The 15593-nt window shown below is 41.2% G+C and overlaps 2 protein-coding genes across 3 annotated transcripts in view; both read right to left on the bottom strand.

Annotated features, from left to right (window-relative positions):
* The window catches only part of PLET1 (placenta expressed transcript 1), a 179622-nt gene extending 176016 nt beyond the window's left edge, over positions 1–3606 (bottom strand). Inside the window, exon 1 of the mRNA XM_069080400.1 lies at positions 3601–3606. The gene's annotated coding sequence lies outside the window, so the exon portion shown is untranslated. The remainder of the gene's footprint in view (positions 1–3600) is intronic.
* The window catches only part of LOC138155257 (interleukin-18-like), a 376645-nt gene extending 373032 nt beyond the window's left edge, over positions 1–3613 (bottom strand). For both annotated transcript variants that reach the window (XM_069080391.1, XM_069080394.1), the window contains exon 1: positions 3603–3613. The gene's annotated coding sequence lies outside the window, so the exon portion shown is untranslated. The remainder of the gene's footprint in view (positions 1–3602) is intronic.
* Positions 3614–15593: the final 11980 nt, after the last annotated feature.

The following is a 15593-nucleotide window of genomic DNA, read 5'->3' as shown; positions in this document are numbered from 1 at the left end:
AGCACCAGGGGTGCTGTTCCTGGGTTCAGTGTGTGCTCATCAGAATGAGAGTGAGTCTACCTCGTAAAGCTATGTATGAAGGTGAGGATTTATATTGAAGACAGTGAATGATGCAATGCAGAATTATGGAATGATAGAGGACCCCAGATGGAGATAATGAAATCAGATGAATACTCTTATTGCTTCTGGAAAGGGCAGCTTGATTGATAGCTCAATAGATTTGCTCCCTGTCTCTGTGACTACCCAAACCAGAACTCCCTTCCCTGACCACTAATCCCTATCTAGGTTGTTGCCCTTATTAAAGTGTGAAATTCTAAATAAATAAGCCATAGCATAGGAGATTGGCCTAGAAGTCAGGAAAACCTGGGTCAAACCTGCCTCTGATTTTATTTACATGTATATGTGCCATATATGCATACACACATACATGTTACTATATGTGTGCATGCATACACATGTATAGAAACACATACATACATACATACATACATACATACATACATACATGCATACTGGCTATGTAACCCTGGGAGAATCACTCAACCTACAAGTGACCCAGGCAAATCTCTAAGATTATAGTGGCAGATTTAGTATAGATTTGCATTGGTAGAGAGGTCCTTCAGAGGAGTTCTCCATGCTGGAAATGCCATGAAAAGTCAACAAGATTTTCTTAAGCATCTACTATGTGTCAGGCACTATGTTAAGCACAGGATAAAAAAAAAAGTAAAAAAAAATCCCTGCACATAAAGAGCTTACATTCTAATGGGGAGACAACACGCAAACAGCTAGGTCCCAACAAGGTCTATATAGGATGAGTCGGAGGTAATCTCAGGGATAAGGAACTAGCCTTAAGGAGGACCAAGAAAGGCTTTTTACAGAAAGTGACATTGTAGCTGAGACTTGGGGGAAACCGGGGAAGTCGGGAAACAGAGATGAGGAGGGAAAAAATTCCAGACCTGGAGGACAGCTAGTGAAAATGCACAGATGAAATCATAAATGCAGTAAAAGAAAAAAAAAGAGTAAGAACGTAAGCTCCTTGAGGGCAGGGGTTACTTTAAGTTCTGCATGTATGTCCTCAGTGCTTTGTACAGTGCCTGGCACAGAGTAAATGCTTAGTAAATTTTTTTTCATTTGTTATTCCTTTCCATATTATAAGAAGGGGGCTATGAAAATGGAAAATGGAAAAACATCATTTAAAAAGGCATAGACAGCTTTGGCTGCAGTGGGAGGTCTAGCACAGAGGAGTCAAGGTGTCTAACATCACTTAGATGGTGCCATATTCATAGATGAGGGCAGGTCGATGACGCAAACTACTGTTATTGCCTTTCAATGATAGGAGGGAATCTGCAGGCTTTGTAATAAGCCTTACTGCTCATTCTGTTGGGTACTTGGCCTGAACACATACAATAGCATGGGCAGATACTGTGTCTTAGAGATGATTACCAAAAGTCTCAGAAGACTATGGGCCATTTACTGCACAGGCCCCTATAGTTTAACACTAGATGGTTGTGCCAATGTTGAACCTTACAAGACATGGTGAGCCAAGTGTGAGCAGAGAAGCAGGATCCCAGGACTGACCTTTCCCCACCTCCGTGCACTGTGGCCCTTTGCAGAGCAGAGAGCATGGCTGAGTGTGGCTGTCTTGTACCTGCTTCGGAGAAGTTAACTCTAGCAGTTTTAGCTGAAGTTTAGCAGGTGCCAAGTTTATAGCCTATATAAGGGCAATTAATCCGTCACATATGACGTACAGGCTTTTGTGACAGTACATCTGTTCTCCTATTATGATGCCTGGGACAGTAAAGCTGAATCCTTTGAAAAGTAATGCCCAGTGGATTGAGTCAAAGGTGGTGAAAAACTGCTTTAGATGCTAATGCATAGTCTAGATCAGAAGCCACAAATGTGTGGTCAGCTGTGAACCAGATTAAAATGTAACTGGGAAATACTTAACAAAATAAATAGAAATACAATTAGAAATAATGTTAATTTGTGATTTTTAAGTCAATTTGTGGAGGTAGGGATCCCTATGCATGGCTAAGTCAATATTAGGAGGCAGGGGTCCCTATATATAGATTAGTGCCCCAGCTCCTCCCTTTCTTTTTGAGTTTGACATCACTAGGATAGACGATAATGGGCCTTAGCACTTAGCACAGCGCCTGACCCATAGTAGGTGCTTAATAAATGTTGATTATTGAAGACGGAAGCTTCTATACCCCAGCAGCCTCTTTGATAGTCAGTAGCTTCTTCCCCCATATTGCACAATTCTCTGCTGCCTCAGTGGGTCTTTTGGAGAAGCCTGAACAGGGCTGGAGTTTGGAGGAGGCCATATGGAGTCTGGGTGTAGAGGACATGCTGTGGCTCAGGAGAGATTCCAAAATGACAGGTCATGGGCCAGGTCTGCATCAACACTACTTCCAATAGTCATTTAATAGACATTTATTCCATGCAGAACACTTTTAGAGAAAACATAGCCCCTATATACTTAGAATAGTTTAGTAGGAATTTAAATTATTTAAAAATTAAGTACTTGTTAGGTGCCAAGCACTATATTAAATACTAAGGGTAGAAATATAGAAATTAATGCAGCCCCTGTTCTCAAGGAGCTTGCCTTCCTTTTTTAAATGGACTTTTGATTTCATCTGTATAGCGAGTTCACAGTGAGGAATTATATCTACTGATGAAGTTTGATACCTTATCTGCAACTATATAGTCTTAGAGAGTTGGCTAAGACAGTGGTGTCCTAACTCCAATAGAAATGGGTCTGGTAGCATAGACTTAGAAAAACAACAAATTAACATGATCTATCTTGTATTTTTATTTGTTTTGTTAGAAATTTCCTAACTCCATTTAAATTTGGTTTGACATCACTAGGGAATTTTGGTTTGAGGTGAGTTTGACACCTCTGGCCTGGGACCCTCAGAGGTGGAGTAACTTGCCCAAGGTCACACAGCCAGATTGTATCAGAGGCAGGGCCTAAACTCTGGTCTTCCTGATTCCATGCTGCCTTCTTCTAAGAGAAGTTTATATTCTAATGGAGCCACAACACAGAGAGGGAAATGGTGGCTAGGGAAAGGAGTTTTGGTCTGGGTAGGGAGGGAGAAGGAGGGAACAGACATTTATTAAGCTCCTACTATGCTCCAAGCATTGTCATTTAATAAATATTATCGCATTTGATCCTCACAACAACCCTGGGATATAGGTGCTATTATTACCCCCATTTTACATTGAGGAAACTGAGTGGTTAAGTGACTTGCCTAGGGTCACATAACTATCAAATGTCTGATGTCAGATTTGAACTCAGGTCTTCCCAATTCCAGCTCCAACTCTACCTGCTATGCCACCTTTGGGTAGACTTGGGAATGGTAAGTACATCCATAGAGTAGGCAACTGACTGGCCATTTCTAGGAGAAACAAGAATATTAATTTGAATACTAATGCCCAGATAAAGAATTAAAAGCAGGAAGAATGGTTGGAAGGAGGGGTGAGTACTCATTCATGTGAAGATTGATGGCAAGATGGCTTTGATGGATGAAATTTGCTTTCAGTGACCAACCAAGGATGGTCAGGTCCTGGAACAAGTGCTTCAAAGAAGAGTGACTTAACTTCCCCATGTACTGGGAGCATGAATTCTGGAGGTTCTGTGCAGAGGTCCAGCAGGGAGAGACCTGCTCCAGATGGGGAGAAACAAGGCAGGAAGTTGGTAAGGTGGCCTGGGAGAATCAATAACATAATAACACAAATAACCATAACATGCCATCACGTGACAAATGCAGTTGAGAGTTACTAAATAAGATGCTATAAGGGAGAGGTTGTTACTGAAGGGAGGGACCAGGGAAGGCTTCTTGGGGGAGGAGACATTTGAGTTGAGTTTTCAAGGATCTTAACTCCATAAATGGAAGGAACCTTAGAGGTCATCTACCCCAAACTCCTCCATTTATAGATGAGGTCAGTCCACAAACATTTATTATGCACCTACTATATTCCAGGAACTATGCTAAGTACTGGGGACACATCTATGAAAACCAGTCCCTACCCTCATGGAGCTTGCAATACACAGAAGGAGGTACCCAGTTCAGAGGCATGATGGAGTCCAAAGGAATGCAGTCGGGTGGCAAAAAAAGAAGAGCTGACTGGCTTGGACACCCTCTTCAAGTAGACATTTTTGGATGAGTTCTTCATTCCACCCTCCAATCTGAGAGGGACAGAGGGTACAGATGAGGTATTAGGAAACTGATGCATCTTGCAGAATAATGAAGTTCACCCAAGGGAAGGAAGAATATTCAGTGTAATGGTAATGGGAATTTGAAGATCTTCCCTGCCCCTTGTAATGGCAAGCAAACAAGTACTTAATGCCTTGTTTCAGTTGAGCCTTGTTAGTGATTATATCAAGTCTTTGTTAAGAAACAGAACTTGTGAAATCCACAGTGGGAGGGACTTACCAAAGACAGGAACAGGGAGGAGCTAATGACCAGATAAAAAGCTGAGCACAAGCTGAGAGAGAGCCAGAACTGCTGGGAGCAAGCACTGTGGAGGCTGAGCAGCTAGTATGAGTGAGAGAGGGGCATTCTTACTTAAGGGAGCCTGTTTTGTTTTGAAGGCCTAATGGAGGGAAGGTTTGGGAAGGCTTGGAATGTTGGTTATGTATACCATCTTCATGGTCACTATGATGAATCTGACTTTCTGGTTTTGGGATTTGGTTTTCTGGTATTTGAATAAATGCTTTGGTTCTGTCCTCGGTGTGGAGAGCCTGTTACATTTTGTGATTCACAACTACACCAGCATATTCATAGCCACCATGGATGCTGTGAATATTGTATTGGCATTATAGTCAGCCAGTAAGGAAGACATTCTAGGCTTAGGTGAGAAAAGGCTTGGAGGTAAGAGGGTATAGTATGTGTTTAGGTGGTGAAGAATAGAACAGTTTGGCTAGTATATATGTTCATGGAGACATGTAATGAAAGTAGAACAGAAAGATGGGGAGCTATTAGATTATGAAAGGTCTTGTATACCAGGCACAGGAATATTGAACTTTATACACAATAAAGAATCATTAAAGATTTTTGAGTAGAGGGGTAACACAACTAGAACTCTGGGTGAGGAAGATCATTCAAACAGTGGAATAAAGAATTGATTGGAGCAGGGAGAAAATTTAGGTAGAAGAAGATCAGAAAATATTAAACTGGTAAGAGGTAGCAGCTGCATGCCTGAGGGCTTACAGCTGTCTCTCGTTCTTGACTACCACCACATGCTATCAGAGACCAGTCAGTACATTCTCTTGACTCTGGTAATTGGTGGAGTAGGTGTGTTGGAAAGTCTGCCCTGCGGTGTTTTGCCCATGTGTTGAGAAGTGTATTTTAGTGAACAGGTTTGGGATTGGGATTGGAATGGCTGAGTCGATGCCTACTTGAATAAGTTTGGTACAGTTGCTTTAGAGAAAAAGCAGATCCTGCCCCGTGATGCTCACTACCTGCGTGACCTTGGATAAAATATTTAACCTCCCTGGGCCTCAGTTTCCTTACTTGTAAAATGAGGGAGCTGGATGATGAGATACATTCCAGCTCTACATCTATGGTCTTGTGATTTGAGGTGGGAATTAGAGGGAGAGAGTGGCAGGATATCAGAAGGATAGAGATGCAGAAGGGGATGGAAGTAAACATTTACCAAGTGTCTACTATGTGCCAAGAACTGTGCTAAGGGCTTTGCAAATATAATCTCATTTTATCCTTACAACAACCCTGTCAGGTAGGTGCTGTTATTATTCCTATTTATTTTGTCTTTTTGGAGGGGGAAGGCAGGGAAAATTGGGGTTAAGTGACTCACACAGTTAGTGGCAAGTGTCTTAGGCCAGATTTGAACTCAGGTCCTCCTGACTCCAGGGCTGGTGCTCTATTCATTGCACCACCTAGCTGCCCCTGTTATCCCTATTTTTATAATTGGGGAAACTCAGGCAGGCAGAGGCTAATAGTTAATAACTGTCTGAGGCTACATTTGAACTCAGGTCTTCCTGACTACAGGCCAGTGATGGCGCCTAATTTCCCCAGACAGAGTATGAATCATTTTCCTGTGGAATAGGAGGGTATGTTTGAGGTATATATTCCCAGTGGAATCAGGTTATTCTTTAGGGCAATCCTCAATGCAGGAAACATGGGGAAAGTGAGAATTAAGTCAGTGTGTGGAAGTAGACAGCCTGTCTAGCTGGCTAGATTGAGTGTATTTTGGGTGCTAGTTTTGATAGCCAGGGAGAGATTCTAGCATATGGGAACAATGATGACAAAACACGAGAGTGGCTGTATCTAATTAGCATGGGTCTGAGCCTCTAGCCGTCTCTACACAAGGAAAGGGAGAACTTAGGTTGCGTGTGTCGTGTATCTGTGTGTGTGTGTGTGTGTGTGTGTGTATACACTTGTGCCTACATGTGCTAGGAGAGGGCACAAGTTAAGAGGCAACAGAATCCAAGTCAATTGTGACTGGATCCACCTTAATAAGCAGGCTACTACAAAAGTCCAGATAGGTGGGAGGAAACGTGGTGGGAAAAGAAGACAAAAGAGAGAAGAGTGGGAAAGACTGCCAAAGTGGAAGTGACAGGGTTTGGTAACTGATTGTCTATGAGACAACCCCAATGTCATGACCATGAGAGAGAGGGTGAACGCTGGTGCTTTCAGCAAACAGGGAGGTCAGAAGGAAGGGCAGATTGACGGGGAATCATCACCCATTTGGTTTTATACATGTCAAATGTGAGGTGCCTGTCAAATAACCAGGAGGGAATGTCTTGTGGGTAACTGTAGAGAGTAGTCTGGACCTCAGAAGGGATGGCAGCATTGGCTGGAGGTAGAGATTTGGGAATCGTTTGGATAGAAGTGGTAGCTGCATGTGTGGTGAATGAGATGACCAAGGGAGAAATGTTCAGAGAAAACAGACTCTAAGAGCCCAAGACAGACCTAAAGGTGGGGGCTCTGAACTTTTTTGTGTGATGGACCCCTTGCACAGGCTGGTGAAGCCCATGGACCCTTCTCAGAATCATGGTTGTAGATTCATAGGATATATGACTACTAAACCTCCAATTATATTGAAATAAGGATGCAATTTTTTCCCATCCAAGTTCCTAGACTTCCTGAAATTTATTTCAAAATGAATAACCCCTGTGCTAGGGAAATAATGCATTAAAGGTTTGGAAAGAGGATGAAGTGTTAGAAAAAGAAACAGATAAGTAATAGAGATGTGGGAGAAGAAACAGTAAGTTATCCCGTTCCTGAATAATAGTAATAGTAATACAGTTATCCCTTCCACATAGTGATTTCCCCCATTACAGTTATGACATATCGAGGGTTGGCATAAGAAATTAAGTGGGAATTTTGGGGGAGTTTTATGGAAACCTCAGATGACACATAAAGGCCAGTAGGTGACACAAACTCAGAAATGCATAAATATATGTATAGTATCGTATAACATCAACATATTTTATCTTTTAATAACATAATAATAATTCCTACTTCTTCTCTGGTATAGAGAGCCAAAAGTTTTATGTGGATTTTGCTGATCACTGGGGTGCTGCACCCCTAACCCTCTCAATGTGAAAAAGATAATTGTATTCTCATTTTTTAGCTGCCATATCACACAGTTGACTCATATTGAGCTTATAGTCCACTAAGAACCCAAGATGTTTTTCATGGCAACTGCTATCTAGTCAAGGGTTGCTGAAGCCAATTCTAACCTGCTTGAGAGAGCACATTATTCAGTTTTCAGTGTGAGCATTTACATCTCAGAAACAGAAGACAGCTACAAATCAGGGCGGTGATGGGGCCAAAGGATAGATGATTGGGCCTGGAGTCAGGAAGATTCATCTTCCTGAGTTCAGATCCAGCCTCAGACACTTATTAACTGTATGACCCTGGGAAAGTCACTTAATCCTGTTTGCCTCAGTTTCCTCATCTGTAAAATGATCTGGAGAATGAAATGGAAAACCACTCTACTGTATCTGGTAAGAAGACCCCAAATAGGATCAATGAAAAGACTAAAACAACTGAAAAACAAAAACTAATCAGCACTTGATTTATTGCCTTGTTGATTGACTATACTTAAGAAAATGTTAATAATGTAGATTAAACTTAAAATTTTTTTTGTGTGTGTGTACATTCCCACTCTGGAGAACCTGATTGTTAAACATTTAACAACAGTACACCCCTGTATTGCTCTATCAATGTTGCTGGAGCTCAGGAGGAGTGTAGTAGAAAGCTCAGGTAAAAAAGTCATCACTGGGCTAGAATTCTGATGTCTGTAGGCTAATGACAATCACAATAGCTGGCATTTATGGGGCAATTTAAAGTTTGCAGTGTTTTATATCCATTCTCTCCTTTGAAACTCATAACACCCCTTTATCTAGCCATGCCTCTTGAAGTTGTATTGGTGAGGCTGATTTTTGGATCCCAAGTCTAAGGCTTTACATTCATCCTCATTAAATGTAAACTTATTAGAGTTGGCCTAACGCTCTTGCCTTGCAAGATCTTTTTTTTGGATCCTTACCCCATCATTCAATGGGTTAGCACTCTTCTCCACTTTGAGTCACCTGCAAATTTAATAAGTGTGATTATCTCTGCCTGTGTCTTATCCAAGTCACTGATCAGAATGTCAATTAGTGCAGAGCAAAAGATTTACATGAATTGGGCAACAGAGAGACCAGTTCCTGGTCCAGGCTCCTGCAGTAGTAGAGGCTTGGTTATTTAAGCACTAAATGGCTTCTAGCTTTTAACCAAGTCCACTAACTGAATTGTCCACCAATTCATTGGAAGCTCTGTCTTGGATATTTATGTTTCTTTTGCTTTTTTTGGGGGGGGGTAGAGGAGCAATTGGGGTTAAGTGACTTGCCCAAGGTCACACGGTTAGTTTTTGTGTTAAGTGTCTGAGGTTGGATTTGAGTTCCGGTCCTCCTGATTCCAGGGCCAGTGCTCTATTCATTGCACCACCTAGCCGCCCTTGGATATTTACCTTTTTCTCTGTATTATCTCACCTGATGATCTCATTAGGGAGGGAGGAAGGAAGATAATAAGCATTTATATAGTGCCTACTATATACCAGGCATTGTGCTAAACACTTTACAAATATTACCTCAATTGAACTTCATCATAGTCCTAGGAGCTAGGTGCTATCATTATCTCCATTTTACAGTTAAGGAAAGTGAGGCAAACAGAGGTTCAGTGACGTACCCAGGGTTACACAATTATTAAGTTTCTGAGGCTGGATTTGAACTCAGATTTTCCTGACTCTGGGCCATGCACTCTATTTACTGTATCACCCCCTGCCTTGTTAGCTTCTGTTGGTTCAATTATCATCTCTACACTGATGATTCCTAAATCTATATATCTAGCCCTAGCCCATCAGATAATAAATGCTTGTTGATTGATTGATAGCTGGATCGAAGCTTTAGCTAGGTTGGGAAGGGACTGATAGGAAATATTTTAAAGGAAGAATTGTTAGGTCTCGGGTATGCGGCCTGCCCTTCCTGACTTTGGAGAACATAGTGAGCTTCTCTGTCCTCCTTGAGCTCAGTGGATTTAGTTAAGCTTAGGTTACATTTTGAATATTGAAATGAATGCATACTGAGCTGTTCAAATTGGGAGAGTCATAGGAAGTAGATCTTTGAGGTGTGGGAGTAGATTTGAGGTGTGGGGCTGTTTTCTGTTGCTGGTCCATCCACTCTGTATATCAAGTGACTCAGAGAAAGTTGTGAGCTATGAACTCAGTAGTCAGAGAATTCTTTTGGAATGGGGAAAATGGAGATACTGAGAAACATTTCAGTTTGAAGGGAGATGCATTCCATCCTCCAAGTGGGTATCCAAACACATTGTGACCCAGTGATAACAGGACCAATTTGGTCCTGCCTTTAAATATTTGAAACAGTACAGAAAATGTATCTGTCCTGTCCCTCTCTGTCTGACATATTTCCTGGAGAATGCAGAAATTTCTCAGTAGCCAATGAGCATGTGTTTCCTGATATTTTAGGACTGGCAATTATGAACCAGGTTTAATATTCATTAATAGATGTTTGATAGCCACAGACTGTCCCATCAAACCTCTTGATGGTGCTCTTCGTTGTCAGTCTAGGGAACCAAATTATTCGCAGAAGTTTAGTGAACCTGAAATCTCCATACTGATTCAGACCTCCCCTCTGGGCCATATAACCCTGGGATTTGATAAGGACAGGAGCAATGGCCAGGAGGATGTCATACATGTGTTTTTTTTTTTTTCTTCTCTTAATAGGTTGGGTTGGTGAATCCAGATATGGAGACATGCTTTCCTCTTCTAAATTCTTTGGAACAGTTTGCAGCCTTTAAGATCATCATTATCACCACCAACCATCATCCTCTTTTTAGAATGATTGACTTTCAGACACTGGAAGGGACCTTTGACATCTCCTAGTCTACTCCATGGACAGCACATTGGCTCAATGGATAGAGCAGCACTAGGTCTGAAAGCAGGAAGACCTGAGTTCAAATATGATCTCAGACACTTACTACGTGTTTCCCCGATAATAAGACCTATCCCGAAAATAAGCCCTCCCCTTACTGTGTAAGATTCCTCTAAAATAATCCCTCCCCCCAAAATAAGCCCTATTGAGATTGCTACTGTAGTGAAGGTGATCCCCTGCGCTACACGCTACATTACGGGACCCTCTGTATGCACCGTGCCCCCCCCCCCGGGTGAAATGCACACTGCGCTCCGAGCTGCATCCAATCAGAGCTGCAGCAGTGAGCGCGTCATCCTGTTCTTCCCCAGTGGTTTGCTTGCTGGTACATTTTTTTGTTCACATTTACCTGTTTATTAAAATTGCTGTCAATGTTCATTAAAATAAGCCCTCCCCTGAAAATAAGCCCTCTGGTGTTTTTCTGTCCAAAAAAATAATAAGACAGTGTCTTATTGTCGGGGAAACACTGTAGCTGTGTGACTCTTGGCAAGTCACTTACCCCTGTTTGCCTTAGTTTTCTCTTCTATAAAGTGAACTGGAGAAGGAAATGGCAAACCATTCTGGTATCTTTGCCAAGAAAACCCAAAATGTGGTCATGAAGAATTGGATGTAACTTAAAAGACTGAACAGCACCAATAAAACAAACTGAGGGCCAGAGGACCCAAATGCCCTGTCTGAGACAACAAAGCTTCTCAGTGGTGCTGCTAGTATTGAAAGTCAAATAGCCTGACCCCCCCCCCCCAACTTAATGGGGTGATATAATGGAATTATAAGTGACTGTGCTGTTAAGTAATTTTTTCCAGTTGTATATAACTCTCTATGACCCTGTCTGGAGTTTTCTTGTCAAAGATACTGGATTTGGGGTGGCTAGGTGGTGCAGTGAATGGAGCACTGGCCCTGGAGTCAGGAGGACCTGAGTTCAAATCCAGCCTCAGACACTTAACACTTACTAGCCATGTGACCTGGGGCAAGTCACTTAACCCCAATAACCCTGCCTTCCTCTCTGCAAAAAAAAAAAAGATACTGCAGTTGACTGCCTTTTCTTTCTCCAGCTCATTTTACAGATGAGGAAACTGAGGCAAACAGGGTTAAATGACTTGCCCCGATTCACAGCTAGTAAGTGTCTGAGACTGGATTTGAACTCAAGAAGAGTCTTCCTGACTCTAGGTCCAGCACTCTATTCATTGTGCCACCCAACTGCCCCGTATAAGGGACTGCAGAAGCTATCTATTTTATCTATCTACCTCTTTATTTTAGAGATGAGGAAACTGAGGCCCCAGGAAAATTAGTGACTTACCAAGGTCTCAAAGTTTGTGTCAGAGGCTGGCTCTGGACCAGGTCCTCTCACTCCAGACTCAGAGACCTTTCCACTATATCATTGTTATTTAGTTCAGCCCCCTTATTAATTTTTTTTTGGAGGGGGAAGGCAGGGCAATTGGGGTTAAGTGACTTGCCCAAAGTCACATGGCTAGTAAGTGTGATTGAGTGTCTGAGGCTGGATTTGAACTCAGGTCTCCTGACTCCAGGGCCAGTGCTCTATTCACTGTGCCATCTAGCCGCCTCTTAGCCCCCTTATTTTATATATGAAGAGTGTTTAGCCTAGAAAGGTGTAGGTTATTTGCTGAAGGTTACAGAAGCATCAAGTAGCTGAAGTGAGATTTGAACCTAAGTCATCTAAGTCTGATGCCAAGGCTCTTTCCAATGCACCATACTGGTGATCCCGTCCTGTCCTCTGAGTATTTGCTTATTAACCTAGAAAATTTTCTCAAGATGTACACATAAAAATGAATAATGAATTGGTCCAGAAGCTGGAAGAAATAAGGCTGTACTTAAACAGAATGGGAAAGAACATTCAAAATATGATAAATGCATTACTGCCAAGGCAGTCAGAAGCATCATCTTTGACATAACCATGAGGAGGGAATGGGCTGGAAGCACCTTTGGAACAGTGACTAACTGTTCATAAGGGGGTGACTAACATGATGAGGGAAATAGAGATCATTTCATATCAGGGTTGTTTGACGGAACTGGGGTATTTATGTAAGAGAAGAGAAAATTTAGAGATCACAGCTGTCTTTAAATTTTTGAAGATTTGTCACTTGGAAGAAGGATTAACTTTGTTGTCCTTGGTCCTGGGAGTAAGAGCGATGAGTTAAAATTGCAAAGGGAGCAGATGCTTCCCAGCAACTCGAGCTATCCAATAAAAGAGTATGAATTCCATGTCTGGAGGACTTCTCACTAACCCTGTCCTGTGGCTTCCTTTGTGGAACACCTTTAATGTGGCGACTTTGCAGTAGATAAAAATGTGTGTGTGAAAAAAGAAAGTGAAAATGAAAATATCCCTCAGATCTTGCCACTATCCATGATGAAGCAGAACCAGGGTGGGGGCTGCTGGGACTTTGCCCCAGGCCACCAAATTTAGAGGGAAATTAAAACAACCTTGAGATATCAGTTTATGCCTATCAGATGGGCTAAGATGATTGAAGGTTAAAGAGACAAATATTGGAGTGGATATGAAAAGTTGGGAAGTTAATTCATTGCTGGTGGAATTATGAACTGATCCAACCATTTTGGAGAGCAATCTAGAATTATGCCCAAAGAGATATTAAACTGTCCATATTCTTTGACCCAGCAATACCACTACTAGTCTATTTCCAAAGCTTATTAGGGAAAAAGGAAAAGAACCTAAACGTTCTAAAATATTTATAGTAGCTCTCTTTGTGGTCAAAGAACTGGAAATTACAGGGATGCCCATCAACTGAGGAACAGCTGAACAAATTGTGGTATATGATTGTGATGGAATACTATTGTGCTATAAGAAATGATGAGCTTGATGATCTTAGAAAAACATGGATAGACTTGCATAAAATAATGAAGAGTAAAATGAACATAAGCAAGAGAACATTATATACAGTAACAGCAATATTGTTATAAGAACAACTTTGAGCAAATAAGTCATTTTGACTATAATAAATACCTAAATTAGCTACAAAGGATGTATGAAAGAAGATGCTATCTATATCCAGAGGAAGAACTGATAAATAGAAGTATATACAGTATAATTTTACATCTCTATCTGTATCTAAACATATTTGTGTCTAATAGCCATCTCTAGGGTGGGAAGGAGGAGAAAAAGAAAAAAAAATAAATTCACATAATTTTATTGTATATTTAAAAGGAATAGTAAAGTGTATATAATAGATTTGCAGTTTCAAGTGCAATCATCTTTTAAAAAATTATTATACTATGTTATCTAAATTCTTGTTTTATTCCATAAGTTAAAAATAAAATAAATAAAAATTTTAAAAAAGGTAATGGTAGTGGTGGGGGATGGGATTTGTGCTGGACCTCTAAAAGGACCCCAAAGCCTTTGCCTGAAGCACTTGGTTCATCCCAGTGTAATCCTTTTAACTGTCCTTTCCTTGTGGCCCTCATTGTCTACACCTGGCCCTACCCCTGTCTATTTTACCACTCCTTAATTCCATCTAGACCCCTTCTCTGTTACCTCTCAGTCACCCTACACTACTTGGTCACTCCTAGATCACATCCAGATTCTCCCACAGTCTTTCTGTATAAAAGATCCACCTTGACTCCATTAAAGTGCCCCAATTCTTTAAGAATCTGCCCCACTTGCATTAGTGACAGAAATGCTCAGATTCTTAAAATCTGATCAGTAGTACAGATTCTTAAAATCTCCCCTGATTCAACCAGTGTTTTAATAAATCTTGTCTGTGACTGAAAGAAAGGTTGAGTCGAATTCTTTCGAGGTATAACCCATGCCTTTTGCCCTCACGTTTCAGGGTTGCCAGCATACCCAGACCTCAACAGTAGCACCTGGAGTACTTATGCAGCAAAGAGGCAACAGAACCCAGCACCTAGTTAGTAAGAATAATTAGTTGTAATGGGAAGCTGTCAGGCTGTGGGATGGGGAGAGCTCTTCCCCAATCCTGCTTTTCCTTTTTCTTCCCCTTACTGCTGCTGTGGAAGCTTCCCTACAGTCATCCCTACTGCAGTATACTAGAGTGTCTCACCTTCATTGGTATAATGTTCCTTTCCCCTCCACTGAAGGGATGCACCATGTCAGTTACTCCATGTATGGTTTGTTGTGCTTGCCCTAGGTTCAAAATTTTCTTGTTACAGCTCTGGGACTGGCACTGCTGATTCTCTTTCTTCCTTTCCCATAAAGCTACCTGGCTGGCAAAAAAACAGATCTTGGGTTTTCCAGACTGTTTTGCTTTCTGTTCAGCCTACTCCCCCCCCCCCCCATCTTCTTCAGCAAATAAGAAAAAAAATCTGGAAGGATTAAGGAGGATTTGGCTTCCCTGAAAACACCTGGTAGTGTTTACATTTATGCCTTCTCAGTACTGCTCTGGCACTTGATGTCTGTCCCATTCTTGTTGGTGGTTGGCATGGACTGACTTGCATTGTTAGCTGTCTTTTTAGGTATGCATGGCTTATCACTGTTAACTACACTATAAATTTCTTGGAAACAGGAACTAGGTCTCAATCTGTTTTATGTCTTCCCTAGTGACTATCTCAGTGCTTTGTACATAGTAGGTCTCCAACAAATATTTGTTGATTGAATGACTCACTCTAGAAAAGTAAATTAGAACAACATGAGACTTCCTCATTTTTTTTCCAGGGCTCTCTCTTTTCTACTAGATTGGGCACCAGTCTGGTTCCATATCTGACTTTATGTTAATCTGCTGGTCCAGACTGTACCTCGCTCCTTCTGTCTCTCTGTGACATTCATATGGTCTCATCTTAAACAAGCCCGATGCGGCATTTTGAGAAGTTTTTAAATGGTGGTCTGATTCTATCTTGGTAAGAATGTTGTGTGTCTATGACTTGTTGCAAAAGTTATCAAATTATAGGAGTTATTTTGAATAGATTTACACAATTATATTGATCTAAGTGTATCCTCCATAGTTATAGAGGAGCTCAGATCTAGAACTAGAAGGGGAACTGAAAGTATATGCAAGTAAGTCCTGATTAAATACCCACTACCCTTGAGGAGAAAGAAAGAAAAAGAAGGAGAGAAAGAAAGAAAGAAAGAAAGAAAGAAAGAAAGAAAGAAAGAAAGAAAGAAAGAAAGAAAGAAAGAAAGAAAGAAAGAAAGAAAGAAAAAAGAAAGAAA

The sequence above is a fragment of the Petaurus breviceps genome, unplaced genomic scaffold, assembly GCF_028583685.1.
Source record: "Petaurus breviceps papuanus isolate PSGF00001 unplaced genomic scaffold, PetGlider_PUasm1.0 91133, whole genome shotgun sequence".
NCBI classification, from domain to species: domain Eukaryota; kingdom Metazoa; phylum Chordata; class Mammalia; order Diprotodontia; family Petauridae; genus Petaurus; species Petaurus breviceps.
This window is presented reverse-complemented; position numbering and strand designations above follow the sequence as displayed.